Genomic DNA, 20,648 nt, shown 5'->3' with positions numbered 1-20,648 from the left:
GCTCCGTCCATCACCACCCCCTTTTGTACCGCTTTGTTCGCCATAAGTTGGCAGGGTATGCTCAGACGTGAGTCCCTTGCTCACTTTGCCACTGGATTCAAGCAAGCCTGGCTGAAGACGGCTGAAATGCCAGAAACCGGTCCTAGGAAGCTTGTTTCCGGTCCAGGGAAGGCATGGCTTGGCAGTTCGGGCTGGACTGTTCCCATGAGGCACAGGGTCAGACTGATTTGCATAAGGCCATATCTGAACTGGGGTGGCAGAGTGGGCTAAAGAACGGTGATGGATCAAACCCAGATCTGTTGACTGGGTGTGAGTGTTTGATCGGTTCTGATGCTCCGTCCATCACCACCCCCTTTTGTACCACTTTGTTCGCCATAAGTTGGCAGGGTATGCTCAGACGTGAGTCCCTTGCTCACTTTGCCACTGGATTCAAGCAAGCCTGGCTGAAGACGGCTGAAATGCCAGAAACCGGTCCTAGGAAGCTTGTTTCCGGTCCAGGGAAGGCATGGCTTGGCAGTTCGGGCTGGACTGTTCCCATGAGGCACAGTGGGCTAAAGGCAGAGTGGGCTAAAGAACGGTGATGGATCAAACCCAGATCTGTTGACTGGGTGTGAGTGTTTGATTCGTTCTGATGCTCCGTCCATCACCACCCCCTTTTGTACCGCTTTGTTCGCCATAAGTTGGCAGGGTATGCTCAGACGTGAGTCCCTTGCTCACTTTGCCACTGGATTCAAGCAAGCCTGGCTGAAGACGGCTGAAATGCCAGAAACCGGTCCTAGGAAGCTTGTTTCCGGTCCAGGGAAGGCATGGCTTGGCAGTTCGGGCTGGACTGTTCCCATGAGGCACAGGGTCAGACTGATTTGCATAAGGCCATATCTGAACTGGGGTGGCAGAGTGGGCTAAAGAACGGTGATGGATCAAACCCAGATCTGTTGACTGGGTGTGAGTGTTTGATCGGTTCTGATGCTCCGTCCATCACCACCCCCTTTTGTACCACTTTGTTCGCCATAAGTTGGCAGGGTATGCTCAGACGTGAGTCCCTTGCTCACTTTGCCACTGGATTCAAGCAAGCCTGGCTGAAGACGGCTGAAATGCCAGAAACCGGTCCTAGGAAGCTTGTTTCCGGTCCAGGGAAGGCATGGCTTGGCAGTTCGGGCTGGACTGTTCCCATGAGGCACAGTGGGCTAAAGGCAGAGTGGGCTAAAGAACGGTGATGGATCAAACCCAGATCTGTTGACTGGGTGTGAGTGTTTGATTGGTTCTGATGCTCCGTCCATCACCACCCCCTTTTGTACCGCTTTGTTCGCCATAAGTTGGCAGGGTATGCTCAGACGTGAGTCCCTTGCTCACTTTGCCACTGGATTCAAGCAAGCCTGGCTGAAGACGGCTGAAATGCCAGAAACCGGTCCTAGGAAGCTTGTTTCCGGTCCAGGGAAGGCATGGCTTGGCAGTTCGGGCTGGACTGTTCCCATGAGGCACAGGGTCAGACTGATTTGCATATGGCCATATCTGAACTGGGGTGGCAGAGTGGGCTAAAGAACGGTGATGGATCAAACCCAGATCTGTTGACTGGGTGTGAGTGTTTGATTGGTTCTGATGCTCCGTCCATCACCACACCCTTTTGTACCGCTTTGTTCGCCATAAGTTGGCAGGGTATGCTCAGACGTGAGTCCCTTGCTCACTTTGCCACTGGATTCAAGCAAGCCTGGCTGAAGACGGCTGAAATGCCAGAAACCGGTCCTAGGAAGCTTGTTTCCGGTCCAGGGAAGGCATGGCTTGGCAGTTCGGGCTGGACTGTTCCCATGAGGCACAGGGCCAGACTGATTTGCATATGGCCATATCTGAACTGGGGTGGTAGAGTGGGCTAAAGAACGGTGATGGATCAAACCCAGATCTGTTGACTGGGTGTGAGTGTTTGATTGGTTCTGATGCTCCGTCCATCACCACCCCCTTTTGTACCGCTTTGTTCGCCATAAGTTGGCAGGGTATGCTCAGACGTGAGTCCCTTGCTCACTTTGCCACTGGATTCAAGCAAGCCTGGCTGAAGACGGCTGAAATGCCAGAAACCGGTCCTAGGAAGCTTGTTTCCGGTCCAGGGAAGGCATGGCGTGGCAGTTCGGGCTGGACTGTTCCCATGAGGCACAGGGTCAGACTGATTTGCATATGGCCATATCTGAACTGGGGTGGCAGATTGGGCTAAAGAACGGTGATGGATCAAACCCAGATCTGTTGACTGGGTGTGAGTGTTTGATTGGTTCTGATGCTCCGTCCATCACCACCCCCTTTTGTACCGCTTTGTTCGCCATAAGTTGGCAGGGTATGCTCAGACGTGAGTCCCTTGCTCACTTTGCCACTGGATTCAAGCAAGCCTGGCTGAAGACGGCTGAAATGCCAGAAACCGGTCCTAGGAAGCTTGTTTCCGGTCCAGGGAAGGCATGGCTTGGCAGTTCGGGCTGGACTGTTCCCATGAGGCACAGGGTCAGACTGATTTGCATATGGCCATATCTGAACTGGGGTGGCAGAGTGGGCTAAAGAACGGTGATGGATCAAACCCAGATCTGTTGACTGGGTGTGAGTGTTTGATTGGTTCTGATGCTCCGTCCATCACCACCCCCTTTTGTACCTGCCCTCTTAGCGCCACAACTGGCTGGTTCACATGTCTTGGAGATCACGGCCTGTATGGTATACTCTTATACTGAGGTGTTTAAAAGTATGTTGTTGCCAACTGAGGGTGGAATCCTCTATTAGTAGTTGGACTGCGGGGTTGAGAGGGATTAAACATGATTTCTGTCACTTAACATGCAATCCAGATACAGCATCAAAATGATGAAGGGCTACTGCAATTTCCAAACAGTCTACAGCAACGTCCCCAACATATACCAACATATCATTTGCGTATAAAGAGACCACATGGATTCTGTCTCTCCAGGGGATGCCCCACTCAGCCCTCCAGGGTACATGTAATGGTAATGGACTTCACTGCCAGAGCAAATAAAATTGGAGATAATGGGCACCCCTGTCTAGTTCCTTTGCAAATTGAAATGAGCCCTGAGATCAGGCATCCAACGCGCATCCGTGCCATAGATCACTCATATAGCAGGTGAATGAGTTGCAGCATACACGCAAAACATATGCCGCAGTTTGAGCTAAGTTGCTCTTACATAGAAAGAGATTGATCCAACCTTATGGCAAGATTTTTTACTATCTGCTTAAGTGAAGGGACCGTGCTGAGTTGTACAGGCCACCAGTCGGCTAACCATATCTCGGTCGCTTTGCAATATAGCATGACCTCTGTCTTGTCATTGTTTAATTGGAGACAGTTGTTACTCATCCAGACAGCAACTTCCATCATGCAGTAAGCGAATTTGGACTTCACCTCGACAGGATCGGGTCCAAAGGAGAACAGGAGTTGTATATCCTCTGCATATGACACGATCTCCATACCGCAGGCTCTAAAGATTTGAGGCAATGGCACCACATAGATGTTACACAAAGTAGGGCTCAGACACAATCTCTGGGTGACTCTGTTGTCCATATGCATGACTTGAGACTTGAAAGAATCCAAGCAGACTTGTTGTGTCCGGTGGGCAAGGAAGTCCATGAGCCAATGTAGCGCCCTGCCATATAGTCCTGCGTCGTGAAGCCTGCAGGTAAGAATAGAGTGGGAGACCGTGTCACATGCTGCTGTTAGATACAACAAAATCAATATGACTGGAGTTCCAACACCAAGGGAGAGCCTAATATTATCTAACACAGCCAATAGTGCGGTCTCAGTGCTGCAGAGCTCTCTGAAGCTAGATTGCAAAATATCCAAGATGCAGTTTGCTTCAAGAAAGGCTGAAAGTTGTTTATTAATAAACCTTTCTAGAGTTTTTGCAAGTAACGGTAATAGCAAAATTGGTCTTTAGTTGGAGAGAACTGTTGGATCAGCTGAAGATATTTTCAGCAGAGGAGATACTAATGCACACTTCCAGTCTTTAGCAGTGGTCAGCGAGAGCTTAAATAAACCTGTGCCCATGGAAGCCAGACATGCCCCTAAACGAGCCAGTGCCTTAGGTGGTCAGAGGTCCTGCGGAGAGCCGGACTGTGAATTGAGTAGCAAATCCAACACCTTTTCTTCTGAATTAAGTTCGAAGTCACATAGGCTACCCATAGCTGAGGGATGTTAATGGTTAAAATCAACCTAATTCTCAGGCGAGCTAATTCTCAGTCGAGTCAAGAGTGAACGCAAAATTATTATACATTTTTTAAAAGGCAACTAACGCGTTACACAGCTCTTGTGAGGCCACAGTTGTAGAAGTGCATACCTGAGGATTCATGAAGTTATTCAGTTCTTTACATGGTTCTTTGGTGGAATTTCCAGCATTAACAATTGTGGAGGCCAAGTATGCTTTCCGTGCTGCCTGAATCATATTATGATAGACTCTAAACCTGGAATGATATTCTGCTTTGTCCTTGGGGGATCTGGTGAGACACCATCCACGCTCAAGGCGTTTACAGGACAGTTTCTCTTGATGCAAAATCTCCGACTACCAACAGAAGTTGGAGAGTTTCAGGCCGCATGTGCCTGTAACACCTGTGTCCACATGGCTTTTGAATTCTGTGCTACCTCCCATGTAGCTGTGGTCAGATGGCCGTGACCTTAGGTGCACAGTGCTGGCTACCTCCTTGATACAAGCCCCAACAGAATGGTTGGGGTCTGGGCACCCCCTAGACTTTGTGACTTTCCCTGGGGCTGGTCGGGGCCCAGCAGCCTGCTACCATACTCTACACTGGTGCTCAGATCTGTGGGCGAATGCCAATCGGGATGCTAATATCTGTGGGCAAATTCAGATCTGGCCTAGCCCTGAACATGCACTTGAAGGCTCCTGTTCGGTTGGGGCAGGGGGCCGCAGCCTGACATTGTGGTGGCCCTGAACTGGACAGGGCATGTCAGGGGGGCCCTTGAGTTGGCATGAGGGCTCCTGTAGGTGGCATTCAGGTTTGGTTAGTTTGTTTTGGGTGACTCGGAGGCTACCTCTCAGAGAAGGGCTGCTGGGAACGTGGACAACCAGGGGTAGGGGCCGGAGCCAAGGGAGGGGCCCAATGCCTGGCCTTCCAGATCTTGGCCCCACTCCACACACCACCCCCTGCCCGAGCCATTGTGAACCACACGTGGTGTTCGGGACACAGTATTCACTTTGCAAAACATAGAACTGCGCCGTTGACGGCCCAGGGCATTTTCGGCAGGAACCTGATGAGCATGCCTTGATACACCGAATCAGATCGGTACCACCCTCACTCTACCTGGCCAAGGGTAGGTAGCCAGAGAGCCAGCCCCTGCTGGCTCTCTGGGAAGCTGCTATGGTCAGCAAACAATTGAGGGGGTTACCCTTGCTTCTTTGAGTTGCTAGAGGTCCCCCACTTCCACCACAATCCTAATATGCTAGTGCCCTTCACCTGGTAACACTGCACAGTACTCTCCAGGAGGTGGTCAACTCTTCAAAGAAGCTGTGAGCTTTTAATATCTTAAAACCCTCAGAAAACCCAGACAGCTGTCTGGGGTGCAGTGGTCCTGCGGAAACTGTACAGTGACATTAGGAGAATCTGCTCTGGATTGCTCCTCCCCTCAGTGTTCAGACATGGGCAAAGACAATTTGGGTCTGCCGCGTGGGAAAGCATATATGGATAGCTTCACCAGAATGGCCACATCAGCAGGTCTAGTCCTGGTCCCCTCTGCATCCTCCACCTTCCTACAGACTATAAAGGAAATCACATTTGCTCAACATCCCCTAATGTACCTTAGATTGGCTAGGAGCAGGAAGAATTTCAAGCTCCCCAAGACCTCATGGACTTGTCCTCACCCCCTGGTACATCCGCCCTGGGGTGTGACAAGACCTGGGAGACACCATTCCCATTGTGGTCAACGTGTCACCGTACAACATAGCTGGAGGAGTATAATTGGCAAGATGCCAAGGAGGGTCTACTAGGACGATGGAGTAATGGAGGTCCCCAACTGTGCACACTGACACCCACAAGGACCTGCGCTAAACGGGAGTGGGGCCCATGTCCCACTTTGATCCCAGCTTGAATTATTGCCAACAAATACTTCTTGGGTGGAGGTGTGGGCAGGGGGAGTTCGGTGTTCGGAAATTCTATTCTTGTTTTATTCAGGAAAGGGGCCATTTTTCACAGTTCTCTGTGGGGTCCACAGAGCTATTTGTACTTGCACAACAACATCCAATGGCTAATCAAGCAGAGAGACCACACCCTATTACATACACAATCTTGTTGTTGAACATTTATGGATTGAACAACAAGATTAAAAGAGGAGCAGTCTTGTTCTTGGTCCAGAGGCATGTCCCTGTTCACCTTTTTTTTTTTTTAAACAAGAAACCCACCTCCTGTGCACTAAGTGGAGGTTCCTGGGTAGGCGTGGTTATGACTGGGTACACGCCAAAGGGTTCACATTGTGTGCCTGGGGAGTGGCAATATGGATTCATAGTTCTGACCCCATCGTAATAAACCAGTCCAAAGGACCCTCAGGGCAGATATGTCTTGGTAACAGAATCAGTACAAGGCCAACAATGGTTATTATTGAATGTGCAAGCCTCCCGATTAGATATTACCCTGAAAACGCATACCAAATTCAGGTTGACTTTCCTACTTGCAAACCTATACTCAGTGAGGACTTAAATGAATTCATGGATAAGAAAGGGGACGTATGGCAGACCAGCTCTTCTGCTATGTGCTGTTCCTCTGGGCTTTAGACTGGGCATGTTCTCTGGGCCAGGAGGATATCAGGTGCACATGGAGGGGGGAGAAAAGGGCATTTGTTTTCAATTCGTTGGCCCATAGCTCCTCTGCCCACCTTGACTATTTTGTCTTGCCATTTGTGGACAGTAACAACATTGTGAATATTACTGTCCTCTCCATGGGCATATCAGACCACTCTCCACTGTTACTGGAGATGCATGATGCCGGTTGCTGCTAGAGCCATTGTTGTGGAGTGACATTAAGGAATAGTATAAAATTAACAAAACATCAGTCAAAATGCAGCAACACTATGGGAGACATTTAAAGCGGTAATTAGAAGGAGGGCAATGGCACGCGTTAGATCTCGAAAAAGGGATCGAGAGGTGTTGGTACTGGCACTTTCTGGTTGGCTGAAGGAATGCCCCCAGCCAGGCAGAAACTACAGCTTCCATCAAGGGCGGGTGATTACACTCGCCATATAACCTGGGCTCACCCTTATAAAGGTTGGCACTGACAGTCAGGCTTAATTCAGTGGCAATGTGTAAAGCAAAGGCACAGCAGTCACACATGATAAATACACTGAGCGTCACAAAAGAGACTTCACACAGGATGTATGTAAAAACTTTTATATTTAACACACAAATTCAATCATTTTAACATGAACATAAGGTACTTTTGGACATAAAACACATTTGGAAGTATTACTAGCAATGACACGCCCACTCGTATTATGACTATATCAATAGTATGCACAATGAGGACAATTCCTAATCTAACCGCCCCCACAGAGAGAGAGAGAGAGAGAGAGAGAAAGAGAGAGAGAGAGAGAGAGAGAGAGAGAGAAAGAGAGAGAGAGCACCCTTATGTGGTGCGATTCGCAGTCCAGCTCAGGCCCACCCTAGCAATCCTGATAATACAGGCCCACGCAGTTATAGGGACACCACGGGTCACAACAATATCAAAGATTTGTACATACATGAAACAAGAACACTTTTGAGCAGCACCGTGGGATGAAGCTGCAATGTATTGTGTTTTTGGCATGAAATGAATGTATAACGCGGCATCCCCGACCAGTGTTGTGAATTACAGGCGGTTCGCAGCCAATCACTCCCCCTCACACACAACCACTCTGCACCACTACACGGAGCGACAGGTACCGGCCCAGTCCTTACGGAACGCTCTTGCACACATACGCACTTCGGCACCGTAATGCAGCGCTACTGGCACCCAGCAGGTCAAAGGATAACACCTTGCAGACTCCATGATCCCAGCCTCCCTCCACCTTCCTGTTCACATCAATGGTCCCATACCCCCGGATGGAAGACAACCAGACCCTCCTCCCTGACACTAGGCCACATGCAGCTAAATTCACACTTAGTCTGGGTCTTCAGGAAGCAGAAGGGGAAATGTAGCAAGCTGTAATTAAGAGATAGACATAAACAAAGGGAGTTTAGCTGTCACTCTGGAAATTCACCCACAGGTCTCAAAACACAATGCAGGCATGCAGTCTCTTTACCCGCTTCCAACTGTCTCAGAAGCGTTCCTTCAACCAAGACAATCTCTGTCGCTACTACCTGGCACCAAGATGTCTACGGGCGGGGCCAGGTGTGGAGAGGGCATTTGGCATGCCGCGATGAGGGTCAGAAAGGGAACAACCGATGGATGAGGAGCAACACAGAGGAGCCTAATGGTAGGAGGAGACGTCTGACAGGTACACGTGGATCAGGGTCATGCCCAGGCAATCTTGGCACAGCATCTGGTGCATGTTGGTATGAGTCGCACCAGCCACTTCAGATTTGAAACACGAGAGTTGCAATTCCGTACCTCCCTGGAATGAAGGCACAATGACTGGTGCACGTTGATATGGGTTGCACCAGACAATTCTGGTCACACACACGAACAGTTGCAAATTCTGTCCCTCCCTGGATATGAGGCACAATGTCTGGTGCGCTATGATTAAGGGTACACCGGACCAGTCCGGTCACACACACAGGCCCACATTCAGCAGAGCCACACGAGGTAGAATGAGGTGCACCCCCACTTCCGAGGATCGCACCTTGTGAATTGGACACCGCATGCAATGAGCATGCAGCCGGCGTGTTGTATGAGAGAGATGCAGCACGATCAACGAAGCGCGCCACATGGGTCCTGCAACCATGAATCCGCTCACCACCACAAAACACTTATGAGTGTCATGGTCCCTGCAGTACAGGAACCACATGCCTTAGATGTAGGCCAGATTTCTCCAGCTCTGCACTAGACAATCCAGTCTTAGTTCCACGCTCACATGGCGATGAAATTCAGTAGGCCATGTGGGATCTCCAGAAGTCAGGTAGATGGTGTAGGTCCCTCATGTGAGATCTTTGATGTCCCTGACATGTCCGAGTGAACAGGAGGCCTGCAAACAGACCCTTGGAGGGCACACATTTCAGGGTGGCAAGGCCAGCCACTACTCATAAAGGCCATGTGGTCCCCTTCGAGGGCAGCAATCCTCCATGAGTACAACAGAGTCTGCTGGCAGTGCACCATGTAGTCCGGGCTCTCAGATCCTGTTTCCCCACAAGCGTATCTCTCCACAAGCATAGTATCTTCTGCATCTCTTTTCTTCTCTTAGTATATGCCCCCCAACTTAAGGATGGCACCAGTAGTTATACTATTCTGTGCCTTTGATGTTGGGGGTGGTTTAAGGGGTTTCCCTTTGAACCACATATGTCTCCCCTAACTTGTAGGCCTGTCTGCTATGATACCATGGAATGTAGATCTTAATCTTTAGTGGGGCCATGATCCGGCCCCAAGAGGCTAAGCGTCTAAATCTCTCTCGTTTCAAATGTTATGCCCATGATTTTTGGCTGTTGCTGGGGAATGCACAAATGTGCTCTCATGACCCCTGGCATCCACTTGAGCCAGGAACCGTGGCGCACAAGACTCTTAGAGCATAGAAATGCCAGTATTCTATACGTGGCATTTCTAAGCGAGTAATGCCAAGCCCACTTTTACCACTGGAATGAGTCTGGCATGGTGAATCCATTGAAATGAAACATCATGAGGTTGCTCCACTGCAATCCACTGTTGTAGCCCGAAGTAATGCCAACCACTTTCTCATGTTATCTTATGGGAAGAGCAAGACTAGTGAAATTACACACACAGGTATTCCTCACAACCTGGGTGGACATACTCTAGTGCGCACACAGACCTGCAATGGCAGGTCAGACACATAGTCCCTAGCACTAAGGGTGCAAGTGTACCCACCCAAGTCTGCAACTGCAAACTGGACACGGGTCTAGCTAATACGTGTGTCAACGCATACACACATTCCTGCAATGGCAGGCTGCCTACGCAATCACGCGCACCACAGGTGCGGGTGCGCACACACAGCAGCCTGCAATGGCATGCTGATTATGAGTTTAATCACAATAGATGCCAGTGTGCACACACCGACCTGTGATTGCAGGTTGGACCAAGTCTCCCCAGCCCTAGCACCTTAGGTACAAGTGTGCGCAAACATCCAAGCCCAGGCCAGCCGGACAAGGTTTGACCCCTTCCTGGTGTGATTGCGCACACCCGGCCTGTGACAGCTGAAACGGGCACCTCGCCGCTAGTACCACGGGTGCATGGATGCAGACACAGTTCTGCAATGGTAGGCCTGGCCCGGGTGTCCGAACACCAGGGATGCAGGTATGCACTCACCAACCTGCGATGACAGGCCGGGCACCTATCCAAAAATGCCATAGGTGCCAGGCCGCATCCTCAAGCCAGCAATGGTAGACTGGACACGTCTTCGAAACAGCATAAGGGCTGGGCACCTCGTTAACACCCCACACGGCAAGTGCGCACTCCCAGGTCTACCTTGGCAGACCAGCCCATGTTTCAGAGCACCGTGTCTGTGCTTCTTCATATCTATACACAACAAAGTGAAGGGAGGATCCAAGGAGAAAAGTTTTGAGACCAGCGAGGGTTGGCCCCCCATTCAATTAACAAAACACACAAGAAAGCCCTCAGGTCTAAACTAATAAACAAAAGAAGAGTCAACACATCCAGAAATACTCTCCTGAGCCTTTAGGGGAGTCCCTTTATTAGGACGAAATCTGTCACCCACTATAGGTGGCATGCTTCATCATTGGGATTCTCATTGTGACGGAAAAACCTAGTCCCACCACATGCTACTACCCTCTCACTGAGAGGGAGGAGCTCAAGGATGTTTTATTACTATGTTTAGGATATTCTAAATCCTGCAATAAGAAGTAGTAAACTTGGTTAGGTGGAGGGCAAAAAAAGTATATAAACCGTGAAGAAGATGATTGTTAAAACTAGCTACCAGGTAGGAAATCCCCCTTTATTAACTTGTGCTGGGGACAGGGTTAAAAACAGAGCACTGGCAGGGGTAACTTATACCTGCAAGTTGTTGACGAAAAAAGGTCTACATGTTTCAGCCTATAGACCCTAAAGAGGTGTCGCGGCTTTCGTCAGGATCTATAACTGCTACTGCTATTTATAATAATTTATGTATAGTTATTATTGTGAAAAAAAGATGGATGCCAGATGGAGAGCAAAATCCGGTTTCAGCACACCGCACCCGGGGTACCGACTGCGAGAGCGTTGCCTCCTCCCTTAGCTGCATGCCAGGTTAAGGTGCAATTAACTGTCCGTAAATTATGGGTACGACAAGTGAATCATCCATGAAGAAATGAGGATCCCTGGTGTTGTATAACTTTTCTTTCTACCTTTTTTTCACAATAAGAATTATACATAAGTTATTATAAATAGCAGTAGCAGTTATAGGTCCTGACAAAAACCGCAACACCTCTTTAGGGTCTATAATCTGAAACATGTAGACCGTTTTTTCGTCATCAACTTGTAGGTATAAGCTACCCTTGCCAGTGCTCTGTTTTTAACCCCAGGACAAGTTAATAAAGGCAGATTTCCTACCTGGTAGCTAGTTTATATACTTTACTTGCACTTCGCCCTCTACCTAACAGAGTTTACTACTTCTCAATGCAGGATTTATTATATCCTAAAAATAGGAATTAAACATCCCTGCGCTACTCCCTCTCAGTGAGGGGGTTGTAGCCCATGGTGGGACTAGATTTTCCTCTCACAAGGAGAATCCCAATGATGGAGCATGCCACCTATGGTGGGTGAGGGATTCTGTCCTAATAAAGGGACTCCCCTAAGGGCTTAAGAGAGTATTTCTGGATGTGTTGACTCTTCTTTTGTTTATTAGTTTAGACCCAAGGGCTTTCTTGTGTGTTTCATGCCTCTTCCAAGCCTTTGTAGGAAGGCGCACACTCTTCCACACCGCCTCGACAGTGTGAACGTGCTCAGGGGCCGGAATGGACAACCCCTGTAGAGTATCCTATGGGAAGAGCCAAACTCCAATGAAGGGGTAGTCCCATGTGGGGGTTCCTCATTGCCTGATCAGGGATCATCCATATGTACTCGCCCAGCCTTCAGCCTACCACCCCTGGCACCTTTCAGAGCTTCACTGGGGGGGTGCCGTCATTGTATGGGATGACCCACACAGGATTGCCTGAGGTGTAAGTGATCCTAACCTAGGCAGGGGCTCCATGGCGCCCCACAGGCCTGCGATGGCAGACCCGAAAAATGGTTTACAGGCTATTCTGTAGGTGGCACACTAAGTGCTACCTTCAACTACTAGCCAGTGCTGTACCTGCCTCGAGTATGTGGTGTACCTGTTTATAAGGTGCATGGAGGTGTGGCACCTAACCTCATTGCATACGTTCCCCCCTGCCTAGTGCAGGTGAGGCAGACGCATGCACCTTTCCTCTGCAGTACAGAGGGAAGGTGCCCAGATTTCTAAGGTCATGTGGAGAGAATCTGCAAAGACTAGGAGGAAAAAGCAAAACGTTTTGGGGTAAATTCCCCAAAGAATGCCATGTCTAACATGAGGCCAATATTGTGCCCTTGGAGACAAAGATATTGCAGCTTGAACAAAAGGCTTGTGAAACCAACGCCCCATCCACCCTTTGACAGAGTTTGCAGAGCGCAACTGTGGGACACTACCATGGATGTGTTCAGAAGTTTGTGGATGGCAACCGAAAGTAGAATCAACAACTCAGGGGACATATCGGGCAAGTTACTTTTTCCTGGCTAGCCACTAAGGGATCACTAGAAGAGTGATACTGAGAATTACTGATAGTAGGAGGACTACATTGCAGATGACAATGGTATAGCTAACACCTTTCACTAGAGATTACTATACAAAAAACACATACCTTCCAAGTTGGAATTTAATAATCCTCTCCTATCAGACCTCCTGTTTAGGCATCTGTAATCCGTAGATCATGATGCTCTGGACTTGCCCATAATGACAGAGGAAAATTCAGAAGTAACACTGGAATTTGCAATCTGGGAAAACACTGGGACCCAACAATTAATCCAGTAGAAATGTTCAAGAAATTCCCCCCCCCCCCATATATATTCTTTATTTGACAAGGCGATTCAGAACTTTTGCTTACTCAGAGACTTGCTTGGGGCCATATTTGTGGTAATCCCCAAGCCCCTGGTTCAGTGCACATCATATCAGCCGATTTCACTTATCAACATAAAAACCAACATTTGCACTAAGGTCTTGGTTAACCGACTGGTGAAGCTGATAACCTCTCTGCTCTACTTGGACCAGAATGAATTTATGATGGACCAAAGCACTAGCACTAGTGTTAGGAGATAGCACTTGATCATGGCCAGGTGGTGGGAACTAGTTTGCCCCAATGCCCTCCTCCTACTAGTTTTTGATATAGCCTTTGACTCCATTAGGTGGAGAATTCCTGTTCCAACGGGCTCTCGAAAAAATTAAGTTTTGGCCCCGTTTCCTGGCATGTATCAGGACTCGAAAGGATTCCTATCTGACCCTTTTCCGATTGAGAGGGGCACTAGTGGTGTCCCCTCTCTCCACCTTTTGCCTTGGAGGTTAAGTCATTTTCAGAATGGATCTAAAGAGATGCTTTGGTGGAAGGTTTCAAGTGGGAGGAACTACCAGAAGCTCGTCTTTCAATATATGCAAACGATATGCTTCTTTTTTTCTGTGACCCCCCCAGTCAGTGGGACCCTGCATAATGCTGAAATTTACTTCATATGGTGATGCATCCAGTCTGAAAGTCAATTGGAACGAATCTATTGAGTGCCACTCACAAAGGCGTCAGGGGGGAGACATGGCAGCTATACCTTTAGATACACACTGATAGTTTCAAATATTTTGGCAAGCACTTTGCACTGCACTCACATCTAGAATAGGCCCTCAACATTCCTCCTCTGATGACCCAAATCACCAAGTACTGCATAAATGGAAGACTCTTCCCCTGTCAATAATGGGTAAGGTTATACTGACAAACTTCAACAAAGGCATATACTTGACCCCCTCCATGATCAGATGTTACACCCCCCCAATTTTTACATGCTTGAGGCCAAATTGATGCTAGAACCCATGGATAGAGGCGGCATATCACAGATTTACCACTCACTGGTCACTAGCACCTCAGACCCAATGGTCCACTTATGCACCACCTGTGGAGGAGACTTAGGCTCTCTTGATGACAATGGGTGTAGGGAGGTCAAAATGACCCCACTCACTCGCAATATCAGATTGATTCCAGCTTGTCCAATTCAATTATCTACATAGAATATACTATACCGAGGAGCAGCTGCAGTAAATGGGAGCTCAACTATCTTTCAACTGCACTAGTCAGTGGGCTTCATGGGGTACCCAGATGTACCTGCTTTGGGAATGTCCGAACATCTTGCCCTACTTGAAATGGGTCCAAGAGGCCTTGGTTTCAGTGGTGGGACAATACGTTGACTTGACTCCTAAGGAAGACCTATTGGGGATAATGGAAGAAATGTGGGGGGCACCAGAGCATACCACACACTCACTGGCTTGAGATATTTGGGAGCCAAGAGAGACAAAGACAAAAAGTGGAGGCCACGGAGTGGAAACAGGGCATGGACCGCAGCTGCATCTTTGAGAAAGTGGTCTATAAATATAAAAAGGAATTTACTGATGAACTTCAACATTGTAGCACGGAGTACGTCTGGCAGAATAAAAAATGGAGGCTCTTTGGACAGCAATATATGATTGGTACCAAACAGAGATGCATAGGTGTACCCAATCTCCTTAAATACTATTATACAGATCACCTCCAATTCCTCGTAAACTGGAAAAAGTGGGACGCTGATAAAGACTGACGCATGTTTAAACATTCCCTGAGTGGGGTCTATCTGTACGAGATGCCTTGAATACCCAAAAGGGACCAAAAGCCCAACTTATATCTCTACCTTATCACGGCGTCCAACCTAACGATCTGGGATAGAATAGGGGTAAGGAGGGGCCTGTTCATGTCCCCTTATGGGCAATAAAGACTTCTCCACAGGCTATTAAAGCCAGAGTTCCTTAGATGAGGGAAGAAAGGTTTTAGAACTTTGAAAGACATGTCTGAGGAGGGACATATCAACCCTCTGGCAGCTCAAAGAGGAATATAGTTTAGAAGAAAATGAATGATTTTGCAACTATTAAGAATGACATTGGGTCCTACTGACACACATAAGGAAAGCTGCCACAAGAGACCTCACCCCATTTACGAAGCTTCTCCTAAACCCAGACAATGCGGAGCAGGTGGTGTCCAGGCTCTACCCGCTCCTCAGGAGGCTTCACCTCAGAATAGGGTCTGATTCCAGGATGACTGAGACCAAAAGCTTGCCATTAACCTAGATCAGTGTTCCTCATAGTACGGCCCGCGGGCCGCTGGCGGCCCGCCAGGCCTTCATTGGCGGCCCGCGGACCTTGATCGAGATCAAGTACAGTGCACTTCTCTGGAGTAAGCAGGGAAGATGGCCGCAGGAGCAAACGTTGTGAATACGTGTTTAATACGTAATCACAACGTTTCCTCCTGCGGCCATCGTCTCTGCTTCCTGCTTTCCTCCGATTGGCCCGCCTGCCTCTGACGTCACACGAAGCTCAGGCCCTTTAAAAGTCAGCGGTAACTAGCGCTAGTTACAGCTGACTTTTAAAGGACCTTTTGGTGAGCTTCCTGTGCCCCTGGTGTCACGACGTCCTTCCAGCCCCGGAGAACCTTCGTAGCAGCGCCTGCACAGGTATGTTTTTATTAATCGTTCTGTACATTACGTTATGTAGTAGCACGTTAAACACTGACCAACCCTCAATGATCGCTGTTGTGTCTCAAACGGTACTGTCATTCTGAGAGGGTTTGTGAACACTACAAAAACATCAACTGCTAGTACCCCTTGTTCAAAACACAAACAAGGCTCCAGGCGGTATCGGACTGCGATCAGGAGATTGCTCACTTGGGCTACAAAGCTACTGGCATATACAATTTGGGCTATAGCTCCAGTTTGTATCCAGGTCCGTTTAACTCACATACCAACAAAAAAAATCCTTATGTCTCTGTAATGAAGTCGCCGAATTATGACTGTGGATATGAACAAAACATGAACTTTATGAAACCTGAGTGCAACTTTAAGGGCAAACCTAGGTGTCATCCAAAGCCAGCACCAGATACTGGAATGATGCAGCATAAAAAGCAGCCCGTGGAGCGATAAGAGTTCAGGACATTTATCACAATACATCACAGAATACTCTAGAAATGTCACTGACTTTATGGATTTGGTCCATATGGCTCCTGCGCGCAGCCTCCCCAAGCCCCTATAAATTAAACTGTGAGCGCATGCCCCGGTGACGGCCTCTAAGCCTCCGAGTCTTCCCTCTCTTTCGGTCTCGCTCCTCAGTGAAAACCAAGACTCCAGGCAACAGGTATTACCTTCTCTTTCCTCCTCTCTGTATTTGCTGCCCTGTGAAATGGATCCAAAAAAGAAAACATTTTTGCTGGGAACGTCTTTTTCTGACACCAGTGCAGCCTCGGGGGTGGAGAGGAATAAAACATCCCAAATGAAAAAAATAACTAATTAAAGCAAGACAGGAGTGGTTGCAAGGTGGCCAGATTGATTTATTTACACCCAAACACATTGGCGCCACTTTACAGTGTTTGCCAGTGAAGTGATACTTTTGTTTTCTCCCCTCTTTGAACAACATTGTTTTCCCGTGTGGGAAAGTGCACCTTGCCTGGAGGTACTGAAATACCTGCTTGATGGGTGAATTGGAAAACAAAATGTATACAGCGTCTGTGTGTTTACGAATGTGGTCTTTTTATGCCATACCGCCTATGTTTTGAAAGGATATAAGCAATGGGCACTGAAACGGGTCCTTTCCGGGCCCTGTATTCATGGCCTTACCTTTTCATGCGAAAGCACTCGCTGCTTACATTTCACATGCTTTACTTAATCTTGCATTCCCTATGAGTGTTTGCTTTTTCTAGGATGTTAATTTTTTGTAGGCAGCATATTGTTCTTGTCAAGTGCGTAATTAGAATTGAGTCACATCCAGGTGTTTATAGCGGGTCAGTGCACTGCAAGTTTCTCTAAGTGGGGCAGTATGTCAGTGGGGGAGAGGATGTGGTACTATGGGCAGAGCTGCTGAAGTGTCTGTATGTATAATATGGTTTTAAAAGCACTTGCTGCCTCCTTCCTGGTCTCCAACATTTTTGGGCAACAATAAAAATGTCTTGCTAATTCCAGTGATTACTGTTCTTAGTAGAGAGAGATGGTGTTTTGTCTAGTGCAGGGTTACTCATAGTACTTGCAAACTAGGATATTTTCTCATGCATGTTTAAACTGCTCTTGTGGGGAAAGGGGTGAGAAGTACTGATGACAGAAACTGCATACCATAGTAATCCTCACCTGAAACCAGGGCCCTCCCCTTGTCCACTGCAGGGGCTTGCGTTCTACCTCATGGTCACAGGTTCAAATCCCGGCGGGTCCTGCCCTTCATCCATCTGAGGTCGATAAAATGAGTTGGGTAGCAACCAACATCTGTTATGTAGCGCCAAGATACCTGCGCGTGAACGTGGGTTTTAGATACGTGTGCATGCCATTTATTTCAAATCCCTATTGAGTGCCATGTGCAGGTTTACCCATTATGTTGTATGTTTAAACAAAACATTACTTTGATGTTGCTCACAGATCTGTTGCGAGAAGTGGTGTTGGTCCATCGGTCGTGACGCAGTATCGGTTGTTTTTTTTTACTCTAGCTCCGCCCCCACTGATCCCGCCCCCACTGACTCCACCCCTACCAGTGCGGCCCTCGGCCACTAACCACACTGTAATTTTGGCCCCCGACAGAAAGTTTGTGAGTACCCCTGACCTAGATAATGATGAACAGAGCGAGCACAATAGCCAGCCATGCTGGTACTACATCTCTGGTGCTACATGCTTAGCAATTTGGGACTTATGGGACACCCGGAAGGTACACACTGCTGGAAGGGCTTTTGAGGGCAGGGTCTTTCAAGGGCTACTGGGGTCGGGCTCCTTAACCCACGTCCTCAGGTCATGCTTGCAGCTACAAATCTTTTGGCACTTGGTTCTAAAAATTACTGAAGGCATATCAAGGTCTCAACTGGCAAGATACCCATAAGTGATTCCACTGGGATCACCATCAGAAGAAATGTATCCCTGACATGGGCAGGAAAGGTAAAACAATCTCTCACTATTGGCAGCAGAAAAATATGTTCTGTTGATGTGGGATACGGCAGGGGTGCCTGGGGAGGGGTCGTGGATGGAAAGATATGGTGGGTCTTCGCAACGTAAAATATTTTGAAAACAGGTGAGGGGAGAAAACGTGAGTTCAAGAAAGAGTGGAGTATGTTACTGGACGATTCGACCATGGACTTCTGAGAACTGCCACATGAGATTGAATGCCCTTAACATATTGGAAGCCCTGCTTTAAATAGGCGGGTACTGTCTGGTACGAAGTACATACACTACTTTCATTTCAAAGGGAGAGTACCTGCACTTTTCAGCACTGCTGTGAGTACCAGTACTTCTGAGAAACAAACAGGTACTCTAAATAGTGAGGCCCTGTGCATCTATATTTCCATTTGAAGCACAGATTGGAAGACTCCAAGTTAAACTATTAGTGCCTGAAGAAAAGACACCAAGGTGTAAACTTCCTGTACTTTGTTCTATCTGCAATTGCGGTAATTCCACAAATTTGAGAAAGGCTAGTATGATGGCTAGTGGACACCTGCTGCGGGGGTTAAATTGGGGTAAACTATGGGAAATGTTTTACCTCTTTCAAACAGGGACATTTTAAGGATGGTGAGGGCCCTGGGCCAAACTTATTTCGGGGGCCCCTTTTTGGAACCGTTTTGAATTTCTTATTCAGTTTCAGGTCTTTCATGTCCTCTTTGACCAGGTCGCCGACAGTGCACAGGCACGCTGGTCCACATTCTGAATGTGTTTACATCTAATATATAAGGACAGTGAGGTGTGTTTTCAATATTGTAACACAGGAGCTGCTCACTAATATTACTGCAAATAATCTATGGGACATATGAACATGTGAGGTCCTGTTTTGATCTAAAAGAATGAAACATAAACGCAACACTTCTCTTCCTAAAAAATGTCTGTAATAGACTCACACATCACCTCATTAAAAATAATTAAAAGGGAAACAGTATTTGATACAATCTGTTTAATAATTATTCAAGGTCATCAGGGCAAGACTCCTTGCAGAACAGAGACGGCTCTTTTATGTGGGGGGTGGGGGCTTAAAGACTGGGGCCCTGGGCCACAGCCCACTTTGAACATGCATTAAAACGTCTCTTCTTTCATATGTTATTCAATTGCAATACAAGTGTATTAAAACCTAAAAACCTTCAAAAAATGTTTTTGGGCCATTCGCTTGATTAAGACTGCCTACTAAAACATCCAGTATCCCCCTCGTTTGCAACTGGTTAGCCGGCATGGAGAAGGGCTACGTGTAATGACAAATGCTGGAAGTAATCACAGCGTATTTAATATCTCCGGCCCTGAAGCCCTGAGCCTAACTCGAAACAAGCATGCTGAGAACGTTTTACACCTAAAAGCTGCGCACCGTTAATGATGCCAATTAAGGCCCATCACCGAACGCTTTCGCTTTGTCTGCCTTCGTTTTCTTTTCAATTCTCCGGCATGCAATGAGAAGGTTAGATATTGATCCTAAAAGCGCACAGTGACCTAAGAGTGCCATAATAAGGCGCGCGTAGTCTTGAATGAGCTCTCCCTCCGCCCCCTGCTGCGTGCACACTAGGGCTGCGCGCCCTTTTCCAGTCGCAGGGGCTAATTGGACACATGAACCTCAATTACAGCGTCTGCCTGGAAACAGAGTGAGACACCGGCTCCGCCAGACAAGGAGCGGAACGAGAGCCGCGCCTCATTACCTGTCGAATGAGGCCCTTCTACCGATCTCACGATTTCGCAACTCACCCTCGCGCGCCTCTTCTTCCATTCTAGCAGCCAATTACTGCTTGGTCTTTTATAACCATAGCACACGTTTTTGTCCGAGCATCTCTTTTCTTAATTCATTTCCTCATCTCGGGTTTCTCGACGTCCACTCCTTGTCTCTACAGTCACTGTCTACACCTAGCCTCTTCGCATTCTTTTCACTATATGTCATTGTAAAGACTCGAGGTTGGAGAGTCAACAAATGAGCAGGGAGAACCCAGTCAAAAGTAATTGGCATCTACATCACGCAACAAACATCATGTGAAAATATGATTGTATCTTTAAAAGTGAAAAAGGTATTTCTTTAACGTGCAGAAGAGTTTCTACTTGATAATCAGATTGTTTTCATACAATGCACTCTCTGAACTTATAAATTGAATATGTGATAACGAAGAAAAGATCACGCAATTTGTTCAACTGGGGAAGCCAGAACTTGTACCAGGTTTTCAGGTTTCACATTATGCAATTCAACCTCTAGATTGCTTCCTTTTTAGGTCTCGCCTACGCAGCGCGCATGCGCTGAATAGTTGCATTGCTTGCAATGGCAACGCGTGCATGTCTGGCGA

Source organism: Triturus cristatus, chromosome 7 (assembly GCF_964204655.1).
Source record: "Triturus cristatus chromosome 7, aTriCri1.1, whole genome shotgun sequence".
Lineage (NCBI taxonomy): Eukaryota > Metazoa > Chordata > Amphibia > Caudata > Salamandridae > Triturus > Triturus cristatus.
The sequence above is the reverse complement of the archived record's forward strand: the minus strand, read 5'-3'. Positions refer to the sequence as shown.